General features: G+C 40.3%; 2 long non-coding RNA genes across 2 annotated transcripts; both read right to left on the bottom strand.

Annotated features, from left to right (window-relative positions):
• Positions 1-4,593: 4,593 nt before the first annotated feature.
• On the bottom strand, positions 4,594-5,231 carry LOC121875064. Its single transcript, XR_006090548.1, has 2 exons — positions 5,142-5,231; positions 4,594-4,959 (listed from the first exon to the last, which is right to left on the bottom strand). It is a non-coding gene; the product is annotated as an uncharacterized LOC121875064 (long non-coding RNA).
• A 15,679-nt stretch (positions 5,232-20,910) lies between these two features.
• LOC121875065 lies at positions 20,911-26,786 on the bottom strand. Its single transcript, XR_006090549.1, has 2 exons — positions 24,613-26,786; positions 20,911-21,408 (listed from the first exon to the last, which is right to left on the bottom strand). It is a non-coding gene; the product is annotated as an uncharacterized LOC121875065 (long non-coding RNA).
• Positions 26,787-26,792: the final 6 nt, after the last annotated feature.

Below are 26,792 nucleotides of genomic sequence, written 5' to 3'. Positions count from 1 at the left end.
TAGAGAAAAAAAATCTTAAAATTAAAGAAAAAGTTGTATCATTTTTATTACGATCATCCAAACATTTGTGGATAAAATGAATGAAATAGAAAAACTGCTTCTGGTGTTAAACCTTTAAACCACGGCTTTGAGACTGTCTCGGCGACCGACGTCGAGCCCACGTGTTTCCGAGGGGCCGTCTCCACCTTTCAGTCACTCACCTGTGGTGTCCCCGAAGATACTACTACTACTACTACTAATGTTTGGAAAGGCAGTTGTCAAAATACCATCCGGAAAGGGTTGTCACTGACTTGTCAGATTCAGAAGAGAAAATGTCTTTAAATTGCAAAAACTCCTCTAGAACAGATGCTTCCAGGTCACTGGAATAGGTACTGACAGCCAATGGTGTCATACTCCGTTAAGCTAAACCGCTTCTTTATTTCTGTGCTCTAATTCATTCGTAATATGGTGTAGAAATTGTCCACCTTGGATCAAGTTGAGTTTCAGTGCCAACTGATTCATCCAAGAAATGTTTTCTCTTTTTTGTTGTCGTTGTAGACAGGCTCGGCCTGATCTTCTATTTCATCCAACTGACCCCGTCTCATTTCTGAGACGAAGATGATCAAGCTCTCATACAGTTTCACAACTGACAGAAGGTGGGTGTGAACTTTTTGAAGTGATAAGCTGGTTGCATTAAACCTTGTTAAGATTTGATACTATTTTACAGCAAGAAGTGGTGTTTCAAATGCTTGCATTCGTCTTATGAGGCCTTGACCTTGAAGCTACTGTCGGAACATATTTTGTTCTCCAGTGCTGACTTTATCTCAAGGTAATGTAAAAACACTGCAGCCAGTTTGTGAAAGGGATTTCGCTACAATCCCTTCAGCCGGTAGTGCAGCTGATGATCCCAACTATATGTGGAGGTTGAGAAGTAGTTGTATAAGGTTTGCAAAAATCCGGAATTTGAAAGAGACCCAAGGCAACTGATGTTCCTACAAGGTTCAAGGAGTGACCTGCACAAGGGACGTAATATGCCAGCCTTTATTCTGGCAGTGTAAATGGCTGACATAGTGGCAGCATTGTCATAACTCTGCCCTCAAGACGAACTTCTGTAATTAACTGTACAATAGTTGAGGCTATGCTCTGTGCACCATGGTCATGTATATGTCTATGAAGTTATAAAAATCGCTCAACTATGAATGTAAGTTGGTCAGTATGACTAACATCCGGTGTGGAATCTACACTAACTGACTAATATTTGTCTCGTTTCACTTCACTTATGATAATTGATTGACCATTTGCTGACAAATCGTTTTTGAGAGATATGAAGTGTTTGCACAGCACCAGATGCTGTGCAAGAAAAGTGTCCAATTTGGCCAGGAGTTGCAAGGTAATTCCCATTGTTGCTAGAGCCTATTCTTTCATCACTACCTCTGAGAGGAAGACCTCTCGATGTTAAAATTTGTAGTGTTTCAACTATGCGCAATAGACGTTCTTTGCATTATTTTCTCTCCAATTGTAGTTGCAAAGCCAAAGTGGAATGAATTCGCCTTGCTGTAATTGCCCTCACACCCCAACTGAAATTTGATGCTCTCTGCCACTTTCACGTTCGGCAACTGTACGCCGGCAGTTTTTCCAGTCGCTAAACGCAAAATACATCTCCAGTTTTTGGAGAATACACAAGCCATTCCCTTTGTCATCATGTAAACAAGGATTTGGGCACATACCGAACTCTTTCCTTTTCACTTGTTGAGAAGTGACCTTGTTCACAATTTAGATCAAGAGAATGATTTAGTAAATAGTCAATCGGTTTATCATCAACTGTCAGCCGGATCACTCGACACCGGTTCCATAGAATGTTTCTTATAATTCAACTGAGATGAATCGGACGAAGCTTCAGTCACAGGTTGGAGAAAGGAAACTCTTAATGGTGGTTTTCTTCTATAAAATATATTATATACAAAAGAGTCTGGTGGTGGGAAGTTGGTGCTTGGAAGAGGAGACGAGACGCGGCGTGTTCAGGAACGTAGGGTAGAATGAATTTCAACGGCGAGACCGAGAGGTCATACACTCGGCTACCGGAAGTAAACCCGGATGCCAGCGTCGCAGGTGGCGACCCCCCCCCACCCCCGTGAGAAAGTCGCCGAATCCCGTCTCATTGGAATGCGGCTAGGCTCGTCAGTTTGTAGGAGAGTATCCACTACGGTACTTGCATTGCTGTAGGTGGCGATTTACTTAATCTCAGCTGACCTCGTTTCGTCATCCGAATGACTAAAGTGAACCTCTACTGTGTCATCCTCTGGGAGTTTACTGTCACTGGGCTCTGAATCTCCTTTTGGTTTAAAAAAATGTCAGCTTTGGCTACTTTTAAGTTCCTCTTTCGTGAGCAGGGCCTCTCTACATATCAGGGCTGGTCGACTTGAAACCACACGAATGACTCCAGTCATGTCTCACTTTTGTGTGTGTGTTGGGAATTTGTACACTATCAATAAATATACAGTTAATGAAAAATGTCTCAATGTTTTAATTTCCTCAATATAACTGCATATGGCTTCCAAATTCTGCAAAGAAGTGTTCAAATTTCAATATTTTTTTTCCGGGGGGGCTTACAGCTCCCCCGGAACTCCCAGATGTTTAGGCTCGTTTCACTCGCCACCCCACAAAGAGGCTGGCTGCCCATGGGTAGTGTGTGCAGGTCAGAGTTGGCGGTACAGTGTGTGAGAAAAGTGTTTCAATACGGTTGGTAAATTCGATTTGACGTTCGGGCATCAAAATGATCTAATTTCAGTAGTACTTGGAAACATCTGGCTATCCCCAAGGACAAGCCACTCGTGTAGTTTTACTAACAACAAAGACAGTTGAAGCTTTCACCATCACTTAATGGATGTTCCAACTATAATCAGATATCTAAGTTGCCTTAACATATACCACCACTGTTGCAATTTCAAATTCTGTGTCGTTATATTAAAGGCCCGTCGTTGAGCGAAATCATGGTCAGCCTGCCTGGTGGTATATAAGTATTACAAATGTTATACGTACGTGTTCCCCGCTCAGTGTATAACCAAATAAGCTTATGCAATGTACAATATTGGCGTGAGAGGAGATTGTTTATGTAATGAGGACATTCGTGTGTGTTCTTCGTTCTCGTCCCATAGCTTCCTGTTTATGCATATCATAACTCAATCCATTTTTATGGATTACAAATCTCACCTGCAAGTAATCTTCCTCGAGTACTTCATAGCAGGTATTATGCGAGACAAACTTTGTTTCGATATCCTCGTGACGTGTAGGTGCATACCAGTTGAAAGATATACAAGCGTTGCCTCTAGAGATATACTTTCCCTCATATTGGTATCCTGGTTTTTTTTATATATGGTTCCACTTTCGCTCGAAATTTGTAAAAGGTGTTAGAGTCCTTTGTCATGTCTCGCTCGTGTCCATCTTGCCGTTCACGTAAAATCGTGGCATGACTTCAATACTTTTTTCCGACCTAACCACTCTATGCACCATCCCCTTTTTCTGCATTTGCACATAGCAGCAATTATTATAGTACACAACGATATGATCTTTGCTTTTCACTGTCGGGCGATTATTCGTGCGATCGTAGCGTATCCGCCACTGCAGACCACTTACTAGCGCCCGACTATGACTGACGCCAATCACCCCCGTGTGTACAACACACAAGCTTTGCCCGGTAAAGGGTCAAAGCCCGCCGGGCACTGCTCGATCGTGTGGACGGGGCTTTAGGAACAAGGAAGTCTCGGGTGCACTCTAAGCTGGAAAGAAAACGGAGGACTCAGACGTCCTGAGAAATCGGACGTCTCAGACGGGTGACTCGTTAAAGAAGGTATAGCTACACGTTAACTCACAAACCACCCTCCGCTTTTATTCTCCTTCTGTACTTCCCACTTAACTATACCTTGCTCTAAATATCCTTGTTGACGGTTCTCTTATCTCTGACATGCACAACCGTCGTTATTACATCTTTAACCCACTTTGCTTTTTCAATTTCAAAGCCTTTCCCATGTTGAACAAGTAAAAGGCAGTCTTTTGAGATGAAAATACTCTAATATACATTGCGGCGGAAATCCAATTGAAGAAGCGTTTTAGAATTGTCCAAACTACATACAGACTCCAAATTCACTACATGACCAGACCTCTAATTTTACCTTGATTTCGACTGAATATTGAAAGACTTGGGTCTATATTTAGTATTGCAGTGGTCATAGATGGAAGTTCATATTTTTATTTATAGGTTAGACTTTCATATGTCTTGCTTGGAATTTAGTATTTTACCACTTCTGGTGTTATTAGACAATACTAAGATTAGTTTAAACCAGTGATGATCGTACTTTAGTACAGGGCCACTGTGGATACGAGAATGTGTACTTTGAACGATTGGAAAGTAAAAAGCCACACATTAATGTCATCATTTGTCTATTGGGTTATGTTGTGAAAAAGTAATACTAATTTAAGAGGAGTAGAGCTGTATTTCCCGAAGCGTTTAACACCATTAAGTAGAGTATTTGAGAACTATTTATGGGCAAACTTTCAAACAGCAGACGTAGTCGAGATTTTATTATACTCTGGGTTTTGATTTAGTAAAAGCAAGGATTTGGATTATTCCATAAATAGAAAAACTTTATTGGTTACATATACTGGATATTCAATATGTACAAGTTTGACTTTACTTGCACAGAATGTAATGCAATACAGCTCATGACCCACAAATGGGGTAGAAGAAATAACAAAGCAGTTTTTTTGGAGACCAATTTCTTGTAGTTTAACACTAGGAAACTCACTGTAATGCTGTGGGAAGGATCCACTAACCGCGGTAGAACTGGAGTAGGAAAGGAATTGTTGCGATCGAGTTCTCCAGCAACAGGTAAATTTTGTAGACGCTCCGAATTGTTCTTGTGGTGACACTGCAGCTACCTCGGTCAACTCGTATAGGGTTCATGGTCGTTTGATGAGCGTGTTCTAGAAATAGCAAGAAGATTAATGTTATGTAAGCCTGGTTTAACGCGAAACTTATTTAAAAAGTTTAGTTTAGGTAATATCAAGACTAATAAAATGTCCCTTTTTTTTTTTTGTCAAGTGAAATTTTAAACAATAGCTTCCCAATCGCCAACAAATAATTTACAATTTGAAGATACACTTACAGTACAGAAGATGTTGTAGCGTCGTCGCGTGCCAGTGTTCTGTGTTGACGTCCGTCTACCAGGCTTTATATACAGGCGGCCCACACTCCCTGACCAATCACAAGCTGTTTTAGGTTAAATTGTAGCCAATGGGTACATTGCCTTGTTATGACGTCAAAGTGACACCATGCCGGAGGGAAACGCCGTTTGGTTGTTTGATGACGAGTAAACGATTTAAACTTTATTGTGACACGAAAGTAGTGTAAAACGTGAAAGGAAAATATTATGAAATCGTATTCAGTGCTTTACTTATCTTGGATAGAAATTGTGAATATATTACAACAGCAATATTGGCCTCAGTTTAAGTCTGAGACATTGTTAAGAGACATATACATCAAAATAGTACTATTGTAATATTAAAAAAGTCTTAAACTTAAATAGAATAGCCTAAAGAAGTTAATATGAGGAATAAAATAAGATCACAGAGAGAGAAAAACAATGAAGAACAAAGCACCGAGTTAATATTAACCTTTACTTGAAATTGACCATAGAGCAGAAACAGTAAAATTAACAAAAGACAGACATATGTTACAACAATGGAGAAGAAAACGTACACGTTACAACAAAGTAGAGTAGAGTTGTGAGCAGGGCCGGATTGAAGAGTGGGCAAAGTGGGCAGTTGGCCAGGGGCCTCCACATATTATAATATTGTATTGATTTGGTTGATTTTATTTTCAATCTTTAAAATTCATGTTTATCACGTGATAGAAATTAGGCTAGCTACTCGTTGAAATTGACGACTGGGTGGTTTTCCTATGAACCGTCTATTTTGAATGAATGCTGTGGTGCTAATAATATGATATTTAGAATTGCGGAACTCCCAGATGATTAGGTTCGCTTCACTCGCCACCCCACCCTCTTGGGGTAGTTATAATGAGGGGGGCCTCCACAGGTCTAATAAATCTGGCACTGGTGGTAAGTGGTATTAAGAACCTGGCAGGCCTCTCCATACAGTGTACCTTTAGACTAACATAACTAATATTTAACAATTAACATTGAACTAACATCTTAGCCCCCAAAAAAAATGTGACTACCCTCCCAGCTACACAAGGACCTGGGCTGGCTCACTAACTCCAACAATAATAAAAATAATAATAATAAGCAGCATTATATAAATAGAGCAATATTAATACAAAGGTGTGACGACCCAAGGGAGCAGAACAAAGATAAAACACCAATAAGAAAGATTCTTTCTACTCCTACTGTATTTCAGTTTCACCACTTTTCCCTCAACCCCTAATAATTGTCTTTCACCTCTTAACTAAAGATTTCGTACTCGTACTCGTGCTGTTTGTCCTCTGCGGATGACTATAATATACTCGTCAGTTACATGGACCAGTTTCTAGTTGACATAGCAATGGTTAGAGAGATATTTACTATCACAATTTGATAATGATTTATTGGGTCAGGTCTCAGCTCACACGTACCTTAGAGAGTAAATGTGGTACCTGATAATATAGCGTACATTTATGTCAAGGAATTATTATATAACATTTAGTAGCACGTGGATTAGTACACGTAAGATGGCATAGTATAGAATGTTACCACGATGTTTTTGTTTTACATTGTTTGAATTAAGTTATAAATATATACTGTACGTAAAGTATTTGACGGTAATGGGAAAACATTACTCGGGGTCTTGACTTTATTAAATTCACCGTTGATAGTTCTCACCAAGGAATGGAGATGTGAGTAACTGATTGTAGGGTATGTTGTTATTTCCATCTTGGAAGGAAACTTTATTGACTACGATACTGCGACCTATGTCTATGGTGCAAATACCCAAGAGCAGTTGATCTGGATAATCCCCTCGTTTGGTTGTGACGGTGTTTACCGGAGAAGAAGTTCGGGGTCCCGGAAAGCAAGAATCTGGCAGTTTTGAGCTCATATATTTTGGCTATATTTCATGAAATGGACTTTGTTGGAGTTTGTTTGAATAATGTTGAAGATGACACCAGAGTTTTTTTTAATGTATCCTTGTACTTTGACGCCAAGGTGAAGAATAAAATGTTGAAAATTTGAAGTTATTCGAATGAGGTGGTTCGGTGAGCAGAGAGCAAATAATTTGACGGTTCGGCGGGAAGGTTGGGGTATTTAAAGGTCGAACCGGCAAGGATGCATCAGTTACAATCCGAACCTTGTGTCTGGTGTTAGAACTCCTTTAGTTTGTGAAGAAGAAAAGAAAAGAAAAGTAAAGTGTAGTATATAAAGTAGTGTTTAGACATTTGTTTGTTTGGCTGTTAGTGTTCCGCATTGGAAATGTTTTCTTAAACATTTTCTGTGGTTTTTAATAGAAGTATTTGACTTGTGGCCTGTGAAACGTATTTAAGATTTCTGTCTGTGGTTAACTAGGGAGATTTTGAAGTTGTTATTAATTCAAGTTGTTAGAGTAGAGGATATTTAAATTGAAGACGGTAGTTTAATTGAAATGAAATCGTTTAAGTGTTAAACGTGTTAAGTGGTTTAAAAAGTTGAAGTGTTAATAGTGTACTTTGTGAAATTGGCGGAATATGTTGTGTTTTTGCAAGAAATCGTGTTATTTCGTTGGTGAGTGATGGAAAGTGAATTCATGAGCATGTAGATTGTGTAGCAAGTTCATTATTAAAATATTGTCTGTATCTGAAGTTGTTTGGATGCGAAGTTCAATGTAGTTTTAAGTGATGGTGGTGGAATTTTGAAAATGAGTGAGAAGAAAAGAAAGCTGCAGCATTTATGTGTGCCTTGAGCTTGGACTGTTCATAGTGATCGTGGTGGATCTTGAAAATGAGTGAGAAAGAAAAAAGATGCAGCATTTGTGTGCCAAGTAGTAAACCATACGTGTGTGTTTTGATGCGTATAGTAGGAGATTGGAGGTGTTGTGCATATAGTGAAGTGGAAAAGCAAATAAATGTGCCGACAGCGACGTTTTGGTAAACGAGGGGTGAGGGCAGGTAAGTGACTCTTGATGTTTAGTTTGTTTAGCGAGGTAAAGATAGGGATTTGACATGAATAAGAATATTGATATGGGTGAGCCAATTGGTAGCCTGCTTTGAGTGTATGAAAAATAAGCGGCATAAAGCACGAGACCCAGGGTCGGGTCGATGCATCTTTAGCTGACTACATTCCAAACGTTCGACTTTACTTTTATCCTCTTCGCCACTGATCGGCTTGTTAGCCGCTTGGGCGATCGGTCACGTCTCTTTTCCTTTATATTCTTCACGAAAAGGTCGGCTCGCTAGCCGCCTGAGAGATTGGAGCGCCTGAACTTGCCTAGCTTATACTACAGACGGGCAAGGGGGGACCTAGTTGAGCTTTATAAGCATCTCAGGGGGCACTACTCGGTTAAGTGTCCTTGCTTGGAGCTGGCGGACGCTCGCCCCACAAGGGGTCACAGCTCAAGATAGAAGAAGCCGCAAGTCCGGAAAATCGTGAGGGCAAACTTTTTCGGAGTGAGGGTTGTAAATTGTTGGAACAATCTACCAGAGTGTTGTGACGGCATCGAGTGTGAGCTCTTTCAAGAGAAGACTTGACCAACACTGGAGCGGGTTCAGGTACATTGAGGAGCCGGTGCATGCCCAGTATTTGACAACAGTGCGTGACAGAGACGTGACCGATTGCCCGGGCAGCTAGCGAGCTGACCTTTTGGTGAAGAATATAAAGGAAAAGAGACGTGACCAAGCGGCTAACAAGCCGATCAGTGGCGAAGAGGATAAAAGTAAAGTGGAACGTTTTGAATGTAGTCAGCTAAAGATGCATCTAACTGACCCTGGGTCTCGTGCTCGCAATTTTACTTGTGAATACTTAGGCTGTATGTAAAGGTGATTGTGATTGGTGGATGTGTTTTGGGTTGTATGACTTTTAGGAAAATGATTAAAGGAAAGGTAGAATTTTTTGGTAATAAAATAATCCTTGTTATTTAAAGTCATGGGAAGTTAAGATATGTTGGTATATTTGGTTAAATAGTGAAGAAAATTGTATTAATGAGAGTTTTGTAGTTGGCATAAAATGTAGTGGGTGTTTTTTTTAAGATTTTGTAGTAGTTTATTTTCAGAAAATAGCAACCGCAAGGAAGTCGCAGTGGGCTGCCGCATGAGCGTTAAGTTGGAGCTAACTAGCGTGGGAAAGGTTGATTTTTGCAGAGACGTGACCGGCACAGAGGTAGACCCCGAATTTGGAGTTTAGGTGAATGAAATTGTTGAATGGGTGTTGTGTTTGTGCTGTTATATACTGGAGGCTATATAATGGTACTACACTCTCGGTTGTGTGTGTTTATGGTCGTATTTTGTTGTCGTCTGTTATGGTTCATGTGTTAGTTTTATACGCAGACTAGAGTGTTCTTAATTGTTATTGTGTATGTGCTTTTGTTTAATTAATTTTGACTAGTTTGTTGTAAATTTTGAAGGTTGATGCCTTTTATTGCAGGTGTACGGAAGGCTTATACTGTGGAATAGAGAAGAGAACGTGGTCTAAGTTTGTAGGTGATGGCTAGCGCGTCTACACTTGCGGTGAGGAATTCGTCAATATGGTATTTAAAATGGAAGGTGTAGTTGTGTTTGACTAAAGAGAAGTTGTAGCTGTAATTTGAGAAGTGGTTCATGGCTAATATATTTGTATTGAGAATTAGTGTAAGTTTTATTGGTTAGGTAATAAATGCTTTTTTCAGGTTGTTGTTGTTGGAGGTGGAAGGAGCCGGTATTTTTTTGAGGTAGACTAGGGGAATAGTGAGGGTAAGTGACGTTGAAGTTTGTAAAAGAGTTGTTAAATTTTCAATTGATTTTTGGTCTTGTGCCGTAGAGCAATAGAAATGTTAAAAGTTGACATTAAAATAAATGATTGTGGCTTGAGTTTGGTCATGTTAAGTTTAAAATGTTGAATTTTGTGCCTCGGCTGTAGATTAAAGAAAATGTAAATGAGTTTTGATAAGTTGAGTTTATTATATAGTAGTGAGAAAGATTTGATAAATGGATAACGAATGACCTTTTTTTTTTCAGGTTGGGGTCTGGTGGTGGTCCTCGGTTCTCTAGTGCACCCAAAAGTGCCTAGAGATGGGCACGGGGAGACATAAGTGAGGTGTATAAACCTGTGAAAGGGCACTACTTAGTCGAGGAACCGTACCCATAGCTGACTGACGCCCGCCTCACAAGGGGTCACAGCCGAAGTGGGGGTGCCGGCGGTAGAGCGGTACCGCTCTCGCCTCGCAAGCGGGACGTCTCGGGTTCGATTCCCGGGCCGGTGGAAAGTGGGTTGGACACACTTCCTAGACCCCCTGTGTCCCTGTTGACCTAGCAGTAAAGTAGGTACCAGTTGTAAATCGAAAGTTGCGAATTCGTATCTGGGGAAAGTCGTCGGAGCTAGCCGACAAAATGTTAAAGACTGGAGGGTTGTATGCCCTTGACATAAAATGCTATGATCCTTTAGGCAAGCACAAAGTTGGCATGCTGCCTAGTTGGGCGGTGTAGGCGCTTGTGCCCTTCACCTTGCATGGGAATAAGGGGGGGGGGGTGAGGGGGGATGCCCCTCGGCCCCTCCCATTCTCAAAAAGTGTGATAATGAGAAATCGAAAAATGTTAGAGTAGAATATAGTGTTGTGTTGACTGTATCGACTAACCAAGAGGACGTATGGTCGCCATCCAGAGGTGGGGGAGAAGTCGATGTTGGAAAGGAGCCAAGTGTTGTAACCAGTCGCCGTGTGCAGCATGTGCTAAAAGGTAATGTATACTGTTAAGTGGTTGAAGGTGGGGTGTGTTTGATATGAAAATGAAGAGGGACTTTGGTCGTGGTTATTGATGTGGTAATTGTTTTGTACAGGAGTTGTTGCAGTCCAGAAGACGTGATTGGTGTGTGATAATCCAGAGGGACATTAATGCTCGACTGAATTTTGGAAATGAGAGGCAGTAAATGTGTAAGTATTGTTTATTGAAGTTGTACGTATACTTTGTTATAATTTGAAGAGTAGAGCATTTGTAACATTGACGTATTGTTTTTTGTTTTCATGTTGGTGGTGGAGGAATATGGGCGAATTGTGGAGAGGAGCGCGTCGACACTGGATACGGTGATGTGAAATTGTGCAATGTATTATTTGAAGGTGAGTTGTTATTGTATTTGAAAGTTGTAGGTAAAGTTTGTTATAAGAGGCAAGTGATATATGAGTTGTTTCGGGTAGCAGTACCCAGTGATGTTTAAAGTTGGGAGAAATAAGCATGGTGCATTATGGAGGTTGTGTGAAAGGTTTATGTTTTTCAGGTTTGAGGATGGAGTGGTGGTGGGTAGTGCCGTAACCAGGTTGGAGAAAGGGTGGACTACTATATGTATGGGGCTGTGCAATGGACTGTGTTGAGGAGAAGAAGCAGCAGCAGCGGCGGTAGTTGTTGAAGTCCAGAAGACGTGATTGGTGTGTGATAATCCAGAGGGACATTAACGCTCGACTGAATGTTGGAAATGAGAGGCAGTAAAGGTGTAAGTATTGTTATTGAAGTTGTACGTATACTTTGTTATAATTTGAAGAGTAGAGCATTTGTAACATTGACGTATTGTTTTTTGTTTTCATGTTGGTGGTGGAGGAATATGGGCGAATTGTGGAGAGGAGCGCGTCGACACTGGATACGGTGATGTGAAATTGTGCAATGTATTATTTGAAGGTGAGTTGTTATTGTATTTGAAAGTTGTAGGTAAAGTTTGTTATAAGAGGCAAGTGATATAGGAGTTTTTTCGGGTAGCAGTACCCAGTGATGTTTAAAGTTGGGAGAAATAAGCATGGTGCATTATGGAGGTTGTGTGAAAGGTTTATGTTTTTCAGGTTTGAGGATGGAGTGGTGGTGGGTAGTGCCGTAACCAGGTTGGACTACTACATGTATGGGGCTGTGCAATGGACTGTGTTGAGGAGAAGCAGCAGCAGCAGGGGCGGCGGCGGTAGCAGCAGTGGCGGCAGTTGTTTAAGATAAGTAGTGTGGTGTGGTGCATCGTGAATTGTTTGTGATAGTTTAGGGTCATAGTGAATTTAGTTGTAAGAAATTGAGTATAATGTAATTGTTGGAAGACGTGTATAGTGATGTAAATTGTAGGTTAGTTTTGGATTAGTATATGTGGAGAATGGATGTAGCAGGTAATAGAAATGTTGGGACTAGTGTAGAGGCATATATATATAATTGGTGAGTGGCGTTGGAGCGGTTTAGGGCGTGAAAGGTTTATGAATTGTTGTGGGGGAACTAATGTGTTGATGTGTTTGTTTTTTTTAGGCCGGATTGGAGTGGTAAGCGGCAGTGATGGTGGAAGAGCCAGTGGTTATTCGGCGACGGAGATGGGAGCGAAAGGGTAAGGAGCCGATTGTTTGTGTTAAAGAGGAAGCGTTTGTTTGAATTTGGTTAAGATGAAAGGTGAATTTGTTGTGGGTATGTATTGTAATTGTATAGAAGTTAGTTGGTAGCAGGCTAGTATTGTTGTTACACACTGGAGGCTGTGTAATGATTGGTACTAGCCTTGGTGAATGGTTTGTAGTAGAGTATGTGTATGTTGGTAAGAAGTTGGTATTTGTAGCGGTTTAAAAGGAAGCAATTTGGTTTTGGTAGATATGTCTAAGAGAGTGTTGTTGATCGTGAAGGAGAGTGGATGCATGAACACTTTTTGGAATGGTGTTTATTATGGATGTTTTTTTTTCAGTGGAGCGAGTGGTGTAGGGTATGTTCCTCGTGGTAAGAGTAAGGAAGGAGATGACCAAGTATTGTGCATTTACCTCGGCGGTTACGAAGAGGACGTGCTGCGAAGAAAGGAAGAGGCACGTCGACGACGGAGCCGGGAATAACCGCGGAGGTTGCTCCATACCAAGAGATAGTGTTTTTGTGGGTGAATTATTTGAGCAATGGGAAATGATAGTTTGCCTAGAAGTGTGGCCGTGAAGTGTATATTGTAGGTAGTATAAGAAGAGCACCATGAAGAGTTTCCCGAGTGACGAAGCCGACGGGTGCACTGCCTCGTAGGTATAATGCATTTGATAGAAAAGGCCATTACGAGTTGACCTCCATTGTTGTGTTTTGTCGGTTTCAGATTGAAGCGACGGGGCGAAGTCGCTGTAAGGAGCCGAGAAGATGATGTCCTGTTAAAGTATAGCCGTCGTCCCTGTGACTGGAGCCGAGAAGAAGGCGTCCTGTGAACGTATAGCCGTCGTCCCATTGACTGGGGTGTATGGAGCCGAGAAGATGGTGTCCAGTGAATGTATAGGTGTCTGTGACTGGAGCTGAGAAGATGTCCCATGAACTTCTAGCCGTTGTCCTTGTGACCGGGGTGTATGGAGGCGAGAATATGGTGTCCAGTGAATGTATAGCTGTCGTCTCTGTGACTGGAGCCGAGAAGATGTCCCGTGAACTTCTAGCCGTCGTCCCTGTGACTGGAGCCGAGAAGATGGTGTACAGTGAATGTATAGCTGTTGTCCCTGTGACTGGAGCAGAGAAGATGTCCTGTGTTCCAGTGACCGGGGTGTATGGAGCCGAGAGGATGATGTCCTGTGAAGGTATAGGTGTCGTGACTGGAGCCGAGAAGATGTCCTGTGAACCTAATAGCCGTGGTACCAGTGAGGGGAGAAGATGATGTCCTGTGAACGTATAGCCGTCGTCCCATTGACCGGGGTGTATGGAGCCGAGAAGCTGGTGTCCAGTGAATGTATAGCTGTCGTGTCTGTGACTGGAGCTGAGAAGATGTCGCGTGAACTTCTAGCCGTTGTCCTGGGTGTATGGAGCCGAGAAGATGATGTTCTGTGAATGCATAGGTGTTGTCCCTATGAAGATGATGTACTGTACTGTATTATATTGCTAAGTGTATAGAATATATGTATTTGAGTTGAATTTTGTGTTTTCTTTATTGCCTGATGTGCATTTTGAGTGACACATAAGGTAGAAGATGACGACGACAAGTGATTAGGCACCAGAAGAAGTGGAGCGACATGAAGGTAATGTGTGAAGAATTGAGATTAGTTAATGTAATATGATTATATGTAAAGTAAAGTAAAGATGTTGAAACGCATCATTGAGATAATATGATTATATGTAAAGTAAAGTAAAGATGTTGAAATGCATCATTGATGTAATATGATTATATGTAAAGTAAAGTAAAGATGTTGAAACGCATCATTGATGTAATATGATTATATGTAAAGTAAAGTAAAGATGTTGAAATGCATTGAGATTAGTTGATGTAATATGATAAGTAAAGCATCATTGAGATTAGTTAATGTGTTGAATAATTTGACTTGTAATGCTGTTTTTGTTTCTCCCTTTTCTGACAGGTACACGGGAACACATGTGGTGTTGTTTAGAGTGTTTATTGAGCAACAAAGGTGATTTTTCAACTGAGAGAGAGTAGTTATTCCTCATTGGTTGTGAGTTGGTGTTTTGATGTTTGTTTGCAAACAAAAGCTCGGACATAGTCGATCTATCACACGACTAGTCCATAGACACGATATCTGTGTCGAGAGAGCTTTATGACTAAACCTATTGTCAGTATTGACAATATGGTTAAAGTCAGTTTGCAAACAAAACATTAAAATACTAACTTAAAACTAATTTGGAATAACTACTTTCTTTCAGTTGAAAAATCACCTTTGTTGCTCAATAAACACTCTAAAATAACTTATAAAAAAAAGAAGGGTTGGCTGGAGCCTATCTTAATAATAAGATAGTGAATTTGAAAAAAATCCCGTTTTCTGTTCACTTGGAGAAAATGGGAAACTATCAAAGAAAATGGGAAATTTTCTCTGGCTCTAAAACTCCCGTTTTCTACAACATCATGCTTTGCTTCTCCAAATCCAATATGGCTGTATGTTAACTTAGGAAAAATAAAGACATTGATTATATACTTTCTTTTATTATGCTCAAAATATTTCTATGTCCACATACATGAAAAATATACAGTCCACAAATAATGAAAAAATTTCTAAGTCCACAACACAACAAAAAAATACTAAGTCCACAACACATGAAAAAAATACTAAGTCCACACAACAAAAAAATACTAAGTCCACACAACAAAAAAATACTAAGTCCACAACACATGAAAAAAATACTAAGTCCACACAACAAAAAATTACTAAGTCCACACAACAAAAAAATACTAAGTCCACAACACATGAAAAAAATACTAAGTCCACACAACAAAAAATTACTAAGTCCACACAACAAAAAAATACTAAGTCCACAACACATGAAAATTTTTCTATGTCCACAAAAAACGAAAAATTTACTAAGTCCACACAACCAAAAACATACTTAGTCAACACCACAAAAAATACTAAGTCCACACACCATGAAAAATTTTCTAAGTCCACATGACATGAAAAAAAACTAAGTCCACAAACAACGAAAAATTTTCTAAGTCCACACAACAACAAAAAATACTAATTCCACACATGAAATTATTATAAGTCCATAAAGGATGGAAAATTTTCTAAGTCCACAACACAGGAAAAAAAACTAAGTCCACACAACAACAAAAAAATACTAAGTCCACAACACATGAAAAAATACTAAGTCCACAAAAAAAAAAATACCAAGTCCACACAACATGAAAAATTTCTAAGTCCACAAAGAACGAAAAATTTGTTAAGTCCACATGACATGAAAAAAACCCAAGTACACACAAGAAAATATTCTAAGTCCACAACACAGCAAAAACAACTAAGTCCACACACCATGAAATTTTTCTAAGTCCACAACATGAAAATTTTTCTATGTCCACAAAGAACGAAAAATTTACTAAGTCCACACAACCAAAAACATACTTAGTCAACACCACAAAAAATACTAAGTCCACACACCATGAAAAATTTTCTAAGTCCACAAAGGATGAAAATTTTTCTAAGTCCACAACATGAAAATTATTCTATGTCCACAAACAACGAAAAATTTTCTAAGTCCACAACACAGGAAAAAAAACGAAGTCCACACAACAACAAAAAAATACTAAGTCCACACACCATGAAAATTTTCTAAGTCCACACAACATGAAAATTTTCTAAGTCCATAAAGGATAAAAAAATTTTCCAAGTCCACAAACATAAATTAGTCCAATTCCACAAGAGGAAAAAAAACTAAGTCCACAAACAAAGACAATATTTCAAAGCACAAAATATGAAAAATATACCAAGTCCACACACATTGAAAATTATTACAAGTCCACAGGATAAAATAATACTAACTCCACAACATATGAAAATTTTTCTAAATCCACAAACAATGACAATATTTCCAAATACAAAAACAAACAATAAAATAATACAAAGTCCACAAACATCAAAAATATAATAAGTCCACAATCGATGAAAATTATTCAAAGTCCACATACATTAAAAGTTATTCTAAGTCCACAAACATTGAAAATTATTACAAGTCCACACAAGTTAAAATAATACTAACTCCACAACATATGAACATTTATCTAAGTCCACAAACAATGAAAATTTTTACAAGTCCACACACGATACAAAATTATTCCCGGTCCACGGACGTAATACATTAATACGGAGCCACAGACGATAAAACATTTTCTATATCCACAAAATATTCAAAGTCCACAAACGATAAAATAATAACAAGTCCACAAACATACCAACTACACATACACAAAGGCTAAAATAATACTAACTCCACAAACATCATAAATTATTCCAAGTCCACATACATTAACAATTATTACAAGTCCACAGAGGATACAAATTATTCTAAGTCCACACAACATGACAAAAATACTCAGTCTACATTGAAAATTATTCAAAGTCCACAAACGATAAAATAATAACAAGTCCAAATACATATTAATTATTCAAAGTCCACACAGGATCAATTAATACTAAGTCCACAAAGGATATTCAAAGTCCACAATCATTATACATTATTCAAAGTCCACATAAATTGAACATTATTCCAAGTACACAAACAATAAATTATTCAAACTCCACAAAATATTCAAAGTCCACACAACATAACAAAATATTCAAATATCCACAAACATCATTAATTATTCAGTCCACATAAATTGAACATTATTCCAAGTACACAAACAATAAATTATTCAAACTCCACAAAATATTCAAAGTCCACACAAATTGATCATTATTCCAAGTACACAAACAATAAATTATTCAAAGTCCACACAAATTGACAATTATTCAAAATACACAAACAATGAGACATTTTCAAAGGATAACAATTATTCCAATTCCACACAAAATACACAATTATTCAAAGTCCACACGGGATAAAAAATTAGTCCGATTCCACCGGCGTAATACGTTATTCCGAGTTCGCGTGCGTCGATAATTATTGCCGGTCCTCGGACCCGACGCGTAAATTTCCCGGTCCACAAAAGGCAAAACAAATTCAAAGTCGACAAACATTATCAATTATTCAAAGTCCACAAAGGTTAACAATTTCAAGTCCACAAACAACTACAGGTTGTAACTCTCTAGTCCGGCATTCTGTGCTCCGCAAACTCCCGTGGTCCAAAACAATTTTACTTTCTCCAACAGGTACATAGGCAGTTTTTTTTTTTTTTCTTGGAAATTATCATTATTATAGCAGGAGTATTAAATTGTGGGTCAGTGACTTATGCCCAGGTGGGCTAATCCCCTAAAAAAAAAAAACCCCAGGAAATTAAGGTTTGTTTACATCCAGCACTTCAGCTGCTCTCTCTCTCTCTTTGTCTATAGAGTACAACATTTAACCCTTCAGCAATAAATAAGTGTTGCTTTCATATTCTTATGTACAGTAATGACGATATCTTTTCACATGTGCGCACTCACTTTTTTTATGGTTAACTACTTATATTGTTCCATTTTTTAACATTAAATAACATTACACGTACTTCAAACGAGCATATTAATTTTTTTACATTAATTTTACTGCAGCTAAAATCAGGGTCTTATTTTCTTCAGTTTTATATGTACAACCAATCGGTCACTGGTTTTGTGAGCTTTAACGTAAACGATGCCGGCAGCCGTCTCGTCTCGTCTCCTCTGATATTCCACGTATTAATAATAAATTCTATTGTTAATTTTGCACACACAAACATTAATTCAATAAAAACAAATTCACAAACATCAATTAAAATATATATGAACAGTAAATAAGTGTTGCTTTCGTATTCTTACGTAAAGTAATGACGATATCTTTTCGCATGCCCACTTACGCGCGCGATCTCTTTTTTTTCTTTACCGTTATCGTTAGCTACTTCTATTGTTCCATTTATTAACATTACTTAAAACAACCATAGTCATTTTACTACAGCTACAGCCAAGGTCTTATTTTCTTCTCTTTTATATGTAGAACCAGTCAGTCACCGGTTTTGTAATCGACGAAAACAATGCCGTGTGTTTTAATATTCTACGTATTATTAATGAATTGTATTGCTCATTTTGCACACAAACAGTAATTCAATAAAAAAGACATTCACTAATAAACAATAATGAATCTTTTCTACACGAGAGAAATGACGCTCTTTACGCGATTGTGCCAGTCGTCTGCACGTTGGCGGGCCGTTCAAACCCGTCGAAATTCCACTTTCCGCCGTCAAAATTTCTATTTATTTATTTTTGGCTCTGTTCCAATAAAATACGTTAAGAATTAAAAACTCTCCAAATTTCACGAGCTACTATACGACATTTAACCCTTCAATATGTCTTCAAAGAGGCCGTGATGCAGAGAAAGTGGTGCTAGTGCTTCCAAGCATAAGCACAAGTCACTATCTATCCAGGAAAAGGGTCAATTTCCATGGTCCGGCACCGGTCCGGTCCCGAGGTTGCCCGACTAGAGGTACGACATTTCGGTCCACAAACATGAAAAATATACAAAATATCTCACTTATTCAAAGTCCACATACATGCAACACATTTTCCAAATCCACAAACCAAAATAATTTCAAACTGCACAAATGACTATACTATAATCAACAACAACAACAACAAGTCAAAACATTTTTCAAACTACAAATAACTTCAATCAATTACAAACAAACATATACAAGTCTACAAATATTCGAAGACGACCGATCCGCGGACGATTGACTTTCGTCGACGACGCCACATTTTTTACGACTCCGCGAACGAATCTACGACGACAAAAAATAACTCCGCGACTCCGGCCGTTCCGGTCGATTCCGACGACGCCAAACTCCCGACAAAATATTCCCGGTGCGCAATTGACACCCTTCAAATTAAAACCAATAACTATTCCACAATCAACAATTTCACAAGTCCACAACATTAACTTACACTCTTCCACTATTTCCCGATATATAACTGCCCAAACCCGACGCAACCGCGTATTCAAACTACAGACGGTACGTGCATTCTCGTCCTCGATGACAGTTACTTTCCAAATCTAAATAGAACTCCTCCTCTTCTTAACAACAAAATTTAGTCAAATATCAACACAATATATCTAATTCACACTCACAACATATATATAACAACAAATAAATACAATCCAACATACACACAGCAGCAGTAATACAACCACAAATTCAATTGGTAACAACAAACATATACAGGAACACAAAAACAACCAACAAATGGGAGTAACAACAGGATCAAGAGCAATGGGAGGGTGAGAAACAACAAGGGAATCACAATCAAACAGAGGAGGAGAAGGAACAGACGCAGAACAAGCCAAAGAATAAACGAGGAAGACATATGGCGAAGAGGAGGAGTAAAAGAAGGAAACAGGAAGAAGAAGAGGACGGACAGAAGCAGGTAGGGGGGAGAAAAACGAAGGGAGTTGCAATGAAACGGAGGGAAAAGAAGCCGCACGACAAACACGTCAAAAAAGGAGGAGGAGGACGGGGAGGCAGAGGGAAAAGACAAAAAAGGGAGGGCTTACAAATTAAACATTGTGCTCGTATTCCTTCCCCTACTCGTCCAACAAATTTTATTATTATACAAACGCCTTCACAATAAACACCTTAACACGAGTGGAGCAACACGGAGTACGGGTGAACGAGTATAAATTCATGCCAAAAATATATTACTGCTGCATTACGTATTTCCTTACCGGTAGATGTCGCGGTCTCAAAATAGGTACCCACGCGCACTCCACGACTGCCCGCTCTCAAACGCACTGCCACAATTACGTAAAACTAATACACCTGTCGAACCTTCCCGCCATTTCAAACACGCGACTCTTAGTTAAATCTACTTCCAAATCATTCTTTACGCATCTCGCGGGTATACTTTCGTTTGTGCGCCGCCTCGTCTCCGTCCGAATTCCCGTCCGTTCTCCGTCGGTCCTCTTTCCCGTCCCGTAAACGGACCCCGATCGACCGTCGTCCGTATCCGCACGCGCCCGCACCCGCCGCTTTACGTACGACCCTTTCCTAAACCGCCATTTACTAAATTCGTCGTCGTCCGTCCCACGTCGAAAGGTTATTGCGATCGTCGCTTCCGCCAATTTCCCCGCAACTTCTTTAAAATCCCCGTCGCATCCGTTTCTCACAATTACGCCGACTCGGCACTGACGAGTCAATTCCTTTAATACCCTACAAAATATATCATTCGTTGTCCCCCCCCCACCACCATCCTTATCACCTTTTACTTTATATCTTCACTAATATATAACTACTCTCTCTGTCCTAAAAAACCCACCAAATAGTCATCATTTCTCCATTCTTATCGGTTACCACAACAACACCATCTATGTCGGTCCGATCTCCCCCGTTCTTTTACTTTCAAAAGGCGCACTTCCCCGCCGCCGCCGCCGCGTTCTCTCGTATTTATGCTGCCGTTATTTACGGATGCGTCCCGCCACAAATGACGTGCGCGCCGCATTCCGTGACGTTCTACGATCGTAATCATCTCCCCAAATTAGTGCAAACACCTAGTGATCACAGGCAACATCTTCAATAAATTCATTCTCGACATGTATCGACTTCCTCCGTCTTCGCAGAGTCGGTCTCTAAAAACAATACTACAAACATTATAACAATCGTTACAAACAACACGTACATTCATTTTACACGTTAAATCGTCTTTAAAACAATCGCGCCGGCCCGACATTGATGCGTGTCTCCTTCTGCGTTGACGAGTGTCTTCCCGCACTCGGGAGTGTGGCGTTCTTCCCGTGTTCCGGAGCATCTTCCTCGCGCGTCGACCGGTGTCTTCGTCCGCAGTCGACGAGCGTCTTCGTCCTCGGTTCCCGAATGTCTTCGTCCGGACCGCTCTCGTGCGCCGACTGTACGAGCCGTCTCCGACTCGTATCGGCGCGCTCCTCCGCAACTGAAACGGACAAATTACTGTCAAAATATATCGACAATTATCTACTATTACAAATTATACTAATTCCCAAACAAACTTCATCTAAGTTCATTCTTTCTACAGTATACCTATACACAAACATATCTACACACTATTGCCAACTAAAACACACAGGCATACTCGACTACCCCACAATTACTCCTCCCGCTCGTGCCGTACGCGGGCGCCGACGTCGCGCTCTGCCGTATCTCCGTAAATACCCGCGACCCCGTCGCCTAATACAAAATCAAACTCGACGCTCCTCCACCCGTCGGTACGGTGTGCACGTCGCCACCTCCCATACTTAACGATTATCAAAAAACATACAATATACCTATACATAACATAATATTAATTGTACATATTCGTACCATTCCCAAGAACTCGAGAAATCTATAAGACGATTGGGAAAGTCCACTCGATCCGGACCGGTGTACTCTACGACCGAATGTACGTCGTGCTCTCGAGGTCGTACCATTTACGTCTGTGAACGTCTCGCGAACGTAACTTCCGCGACGACGGAGATCCGGTACGAGGATAAACGTGTTGGCGGTGAACCAAAAACTATACGGCGAGTTCTGCTATAACGCGTGTTTTGACGACGCAATTTATGAATTGAGGAACGATATTTGTAAAACGCGAACTCGTTTGCTCCGACGCGATTCCACTCGAACGATTGTTATGGCTTCGGTTCACGTTCGACATCGCGTGTTCAATTGAGTCGTGTGTTTTGTTTGTGAACAATTGCAGAAATAATGTATGTAATATTTATGTATACAGTATACCTATATATTATAAGTCAATTGTAAAATTTTAAATAAAAGAGACAATCAAATTACATAGCGTTTTACACCGGCGCTCTCTTTACATCACACAGTGTTTACGGTTCACGTTCGACATCGCATATTCAATTGATTTATGTGTTTTGTTTGTGAAGAATTGCACAAATAATTTATGTAATATTTATGTATACAGTAAACCACTCACAAGGTCCTACAGTGACAACAAAGGGAAAGTGACCTCGACTGTGACCGTCTGTGCCTATTTTTAGCCGTCCTTGTGGTCGGTAATGCATATCGGTATATTTACTGATCATAATACTTATCTCCTATAAATAATTCATTTGAAATTTATTTTTGGGCAAAGAATATTCGGTAAATGACTGCGTTAATTCTTGAAACTACCCACATTGGTAAATTTAGGACATAAATGATGAACGGAAGTCACGTCACGGATTCGGAGTTTGGTCCTTAACGATCGCCATAAATGTACATTACCGGGTATAATGGTAGCCTCCCTTTTTCCAGAAAAAAGTATATAAATTAAAGAAAATACTTGCAGCATATTTAATATATTACAGTATATTATAAATAAATAAATCAACAAATAAATTCAAATTCCCTTATCATCCTGTGTTATAAACAGAAATACTCGAGTCCCCGAGCGAGTACACAAAAAGAAAACGGACGACCGACACATCCTCGAGTGGATAGAGAACGGACATCTCTACTGGGGGACTCGAACGTTTCTCGTGTTTTGTGGGCGCTGTAGCATAAGATGAATATGTAAATTGTAAAAATTTAAATAAAAGAGAAAAACAAAATAAGTAGCGTTTAAAGTGTACTTTACATTGTGGCTTGGCGCAGGGTTATGCAGTGTTTACAGTTCACGTTCGACATCGCAAGTTCAATTGATTTATGTGTTTTGTTTGTGAAGAATTGCAGAAATAATTTATGTAATATTTATGTATACAGTATACCTCTACAGTATATGTACAATTTTAAATAAGAGAAAAACAAAATACATAGCGTTTTAGACCCGCGCGCTCTGTTTACTCCACACTTTGTTTGAAACACGTGTGAAATTTTTAAGTGTCCTCGGTGATTACTGTTTCTCCAATTTTGTGACTATGGAAAAGAAGAATATCTCTGGGAAGCACTCTGGTGATCATAAAAGAAAGGCTATAACACTCGAAGAAAAGCTTGATGTTTCATGACTCCTCAACATCAATCTTCTCCCCCATCAAGTTATATTCAGATTTTTTCAAGGTCAAGTGTAACATTTACTGTATGATTTCAATATTAGATATCAATGTAACATTTATTTAGACTGTACTACGAAATTTTTGTCGATTTGGAGTAATCTGCACCTAACCCTATTTTCTCCATAAGCCCTGTCATTTCTATTACACGAATTTCTATAACACGATGTTTTACAAGAACACAACTATCGCATTATAGCAGAACTACCCGTACTCGAAAGGAAACGTCTCGTATGCATCCGCGTAAACTCGATACGCCTCGTCTCCTCGGGACGTGTACGGCGATGAGGATAATCTTACGTCTGCGTTCAAATGGTGCAATGTGTCTGAGGAGGATCCCTAATTACACTTTTAAGGGAAGTGGATATACCCACGCCACGAACTTTCGGCTTCTGTTCCGAGGGATCGTCCCGTGTACCCGCCTCCGGCGTGCCGCGTTCCTATTATGACCCGCAATGTGCATACAATAACGCCTACTTGCAATACAGTATAAAACATAGGACATAAATACATATACCTCATCCTCCATTACAAGCTACTACATTCTTAACCCTTACACCCAGGTGACGTCCATCTGGTCTCCCCTTTGTGGAGGAGGGGGTGGGGAGAATTCATCTTGTTTCTCGATTTATCCCAATAGGAAGGGAGGGGGAAGTGCCAGCACCACCCTAACCCTTGGCTTATGGGTTAAACTCCCATTTTTTAATAATACTTTTCATATTGTATCCAACACTTTTAGACCAGATATGACACCTTCAATTCTATATCTCTATGCTAAATTAAGTACTCTCATTATAACACTTGTAATGTCCGTCCCTCTACGCATTTTCGATGGCACCCGAGTCTCGTCGTCGGTCGCATTTTCATTTCTCCCTCGTTATCTTTACGTTCTACTACTCTTTTACTCGTAAATTCCCGTCTTATTTCCTCTCGGTGACCGGTCAAAACTTCCTTCGATATTTCGTCGACGACGCGCCGCTTAATAAATTCTCGTCTCCCTTAAAAACCTTCCACTTCCTCTACGCAATTCCTACGGAGACGCCGAGGCACGCCACATACGCATTCCTATTCTTCAGAGAACCATTAAGTAAATACCGTACACTGCGATATAAACATTACAATACGGCGTCGTCCGACATTCTCACCCGCGGTTCGAGCGGCGTCCTCGGCCGGGGTCCGTCGAGTCGCCGGTCCGCACAAAAATGACGTTTCTGACTCCCGTCGGGTGACTGCAAATGAAAAATTAAGGTTAAAAAATATACATAGTCAATTAGGCATGCAAATTATACATGAACCCTTGACACCTAACCCAAATATCTGAGTACATTCTCTAAAGACCTGGATACATTTGCCAAACATACACTTTCCATTGGAAAATCTTACATACTTAGGCAGCCACCAAACGGGGAGATACCACCTCCGCAGACAATATTGGAAGCGTAATGTGTCGTCCGTGGTAGATCTTCCTGCTACGTGGCATCCCTAAAATTGTGACCGAGTCCCGGGTCGCTCGTCTGACTCTGTCTCGATTGTTTCTCTTACTATTGACAACACAACATAAATCTATTGTTCCTCACTTTTGATTTTTTTTTCCATTTTGTATTTCTTTAAGGTTCTTCAGTATTATTGTTACATATAAACTAGGTTACCCCATATTTATGGCAATATGTTTTATTTTACTTGTGCAATAATGCGCCACTTTGAATGCGCACGCGTGTTTTGGTTTCGTTTTTACGGACGGTCCCGAAAATATACCGGAGAGAGCGTCGTCGTTTGTGTCGTCGTCTGAGCCTCTCGCATCATATTTCGTTGATATCCACCAAAAATGAACACTGTAACTTCAACAATTATTATTATTATTATTATTACATTTTCGCCCCGATGTGGGTCGGTGACCCGTGCCCGGGTGGGCTAATTCCCATAAAAAAAATACGTATTATTTATTTACTTTGCACTTTTATACGTACGAGTGTCGACGAAATTAATCTGCAGTTATTTACGCGATCTCATTTCTTGCGCACTTTCGACGGTTCGACGCGTGCCCTCGTTCTACTCCGGATGCACGTCAAATACCCGACGACGACGACGACCCCTCCGGGAACGTCGTAGCGTCGACCTCCGGCGCGCCCCGCGACGAGAAGACCGCTCCGGAATTTCGACGAGACGTCACGTCGAACGGCGTTCCGGACTATACCCTCGACGATGACTGCGAGTGGCCTCGGACCAAACCCCACGCCTCCCGAGACACGGTCGAGTGAGGCTTCGGTCTCCGTGCTCGCCGATCGCCGCAATATAATACCAATTAAAACACTGCACTGTATGGCAAGTCTACCCTACAATGAATCCCCAAATCTGCTGTACCAAACATTCACTTGCCTAAAACGGTTAGCACAGACACATCCACCCAGGCAAAAGAGGGGACTTCAATCGACTACTCTTGTTACGGCGGAGGAGCCGCGCGCTCGGTCCGTGGGCGTCAAACCCGAGCGTTCCTTTAATCGCGGGCTGTGGTTCCGCCGGAAGATGCCGTTCCTTAGTTTCTGCAACGTGAAAGCCCGTCCTCCCAATTTCTCGCACGGCAACCGCCGGACGCGACCGCCTGCCGATGCCCTCTGGGTCCCACGCCACCCAAACAAACCCACCTAACTTTAGTAAATGGAAACGTACGTGCCCGAGAGTGGCGTACGAGTATTCTACGCGTGTCGCCGCATTATTCTCCCGCCGAATGCATTCGCCGCTGCGCATTTCGATGCGTTTTCCATTGAAGGACTAGGGTGTGGTTAGCAAATTATTTGTTCCTCTAATTGACATATATACAACTTATAAACCCTTCTTCACACTCACAATTTATAATTATAGTCACATATTTTATAGCAAACTCCAATAAACTTATCTAATATTTATCCCATTAATATCAACACTAATAACTGGTCACTTCGACTAAGTGTGTGTAGTGTAATTGTAATCACACAAAATGTTACATTATTAATAAGGTGACCATCATATACTATAAAACTTATTAAATAAAACACAAAAAAGGAACGACAGGTGGTAGGAGAGAAAGGTGGTATGTGGAGGGAAGGGATAGAGGGGTGGAAGGGAAGGATAATAGATAAGGAAAGGAAGAATGGTACGTGAAGAAAGGGAGGGGGGATAGAGGGGTGGAAGGGAAAGATAATAGATGAGGAAAGGAAGAGTGGTAAGTGGAGGGAGGGATACATTTAGCTGGAGGTAGAGGGAACAAGGGGTGGTATAGTCGTCAAACTATCCGTTAATCTTTAACGTCGTGTACTCGGAGCTTCCGTCTTCTCGAGTGCCGGAGCGG

The sequence above is a fragment of the Homarus americanus genome, unplaced genomic scaffold (genome assembly GCF_018991925.1).
Source record: "Homarus americanus isolate GMGI-L3 unplaced genomic scaffold, GMGI_Hamer_2.0 scaffold16514, whole genome shotgun sequence".
Lineage (NCBI taxonomy): Eukaryota > Metazoa > Arthropoda > Malacostraca > Decapoda > Nephropidae > Homarus > Homarus americanus.
This window is presented reverse-complemented; position numbering and strand designations above follow the sequence as displayed.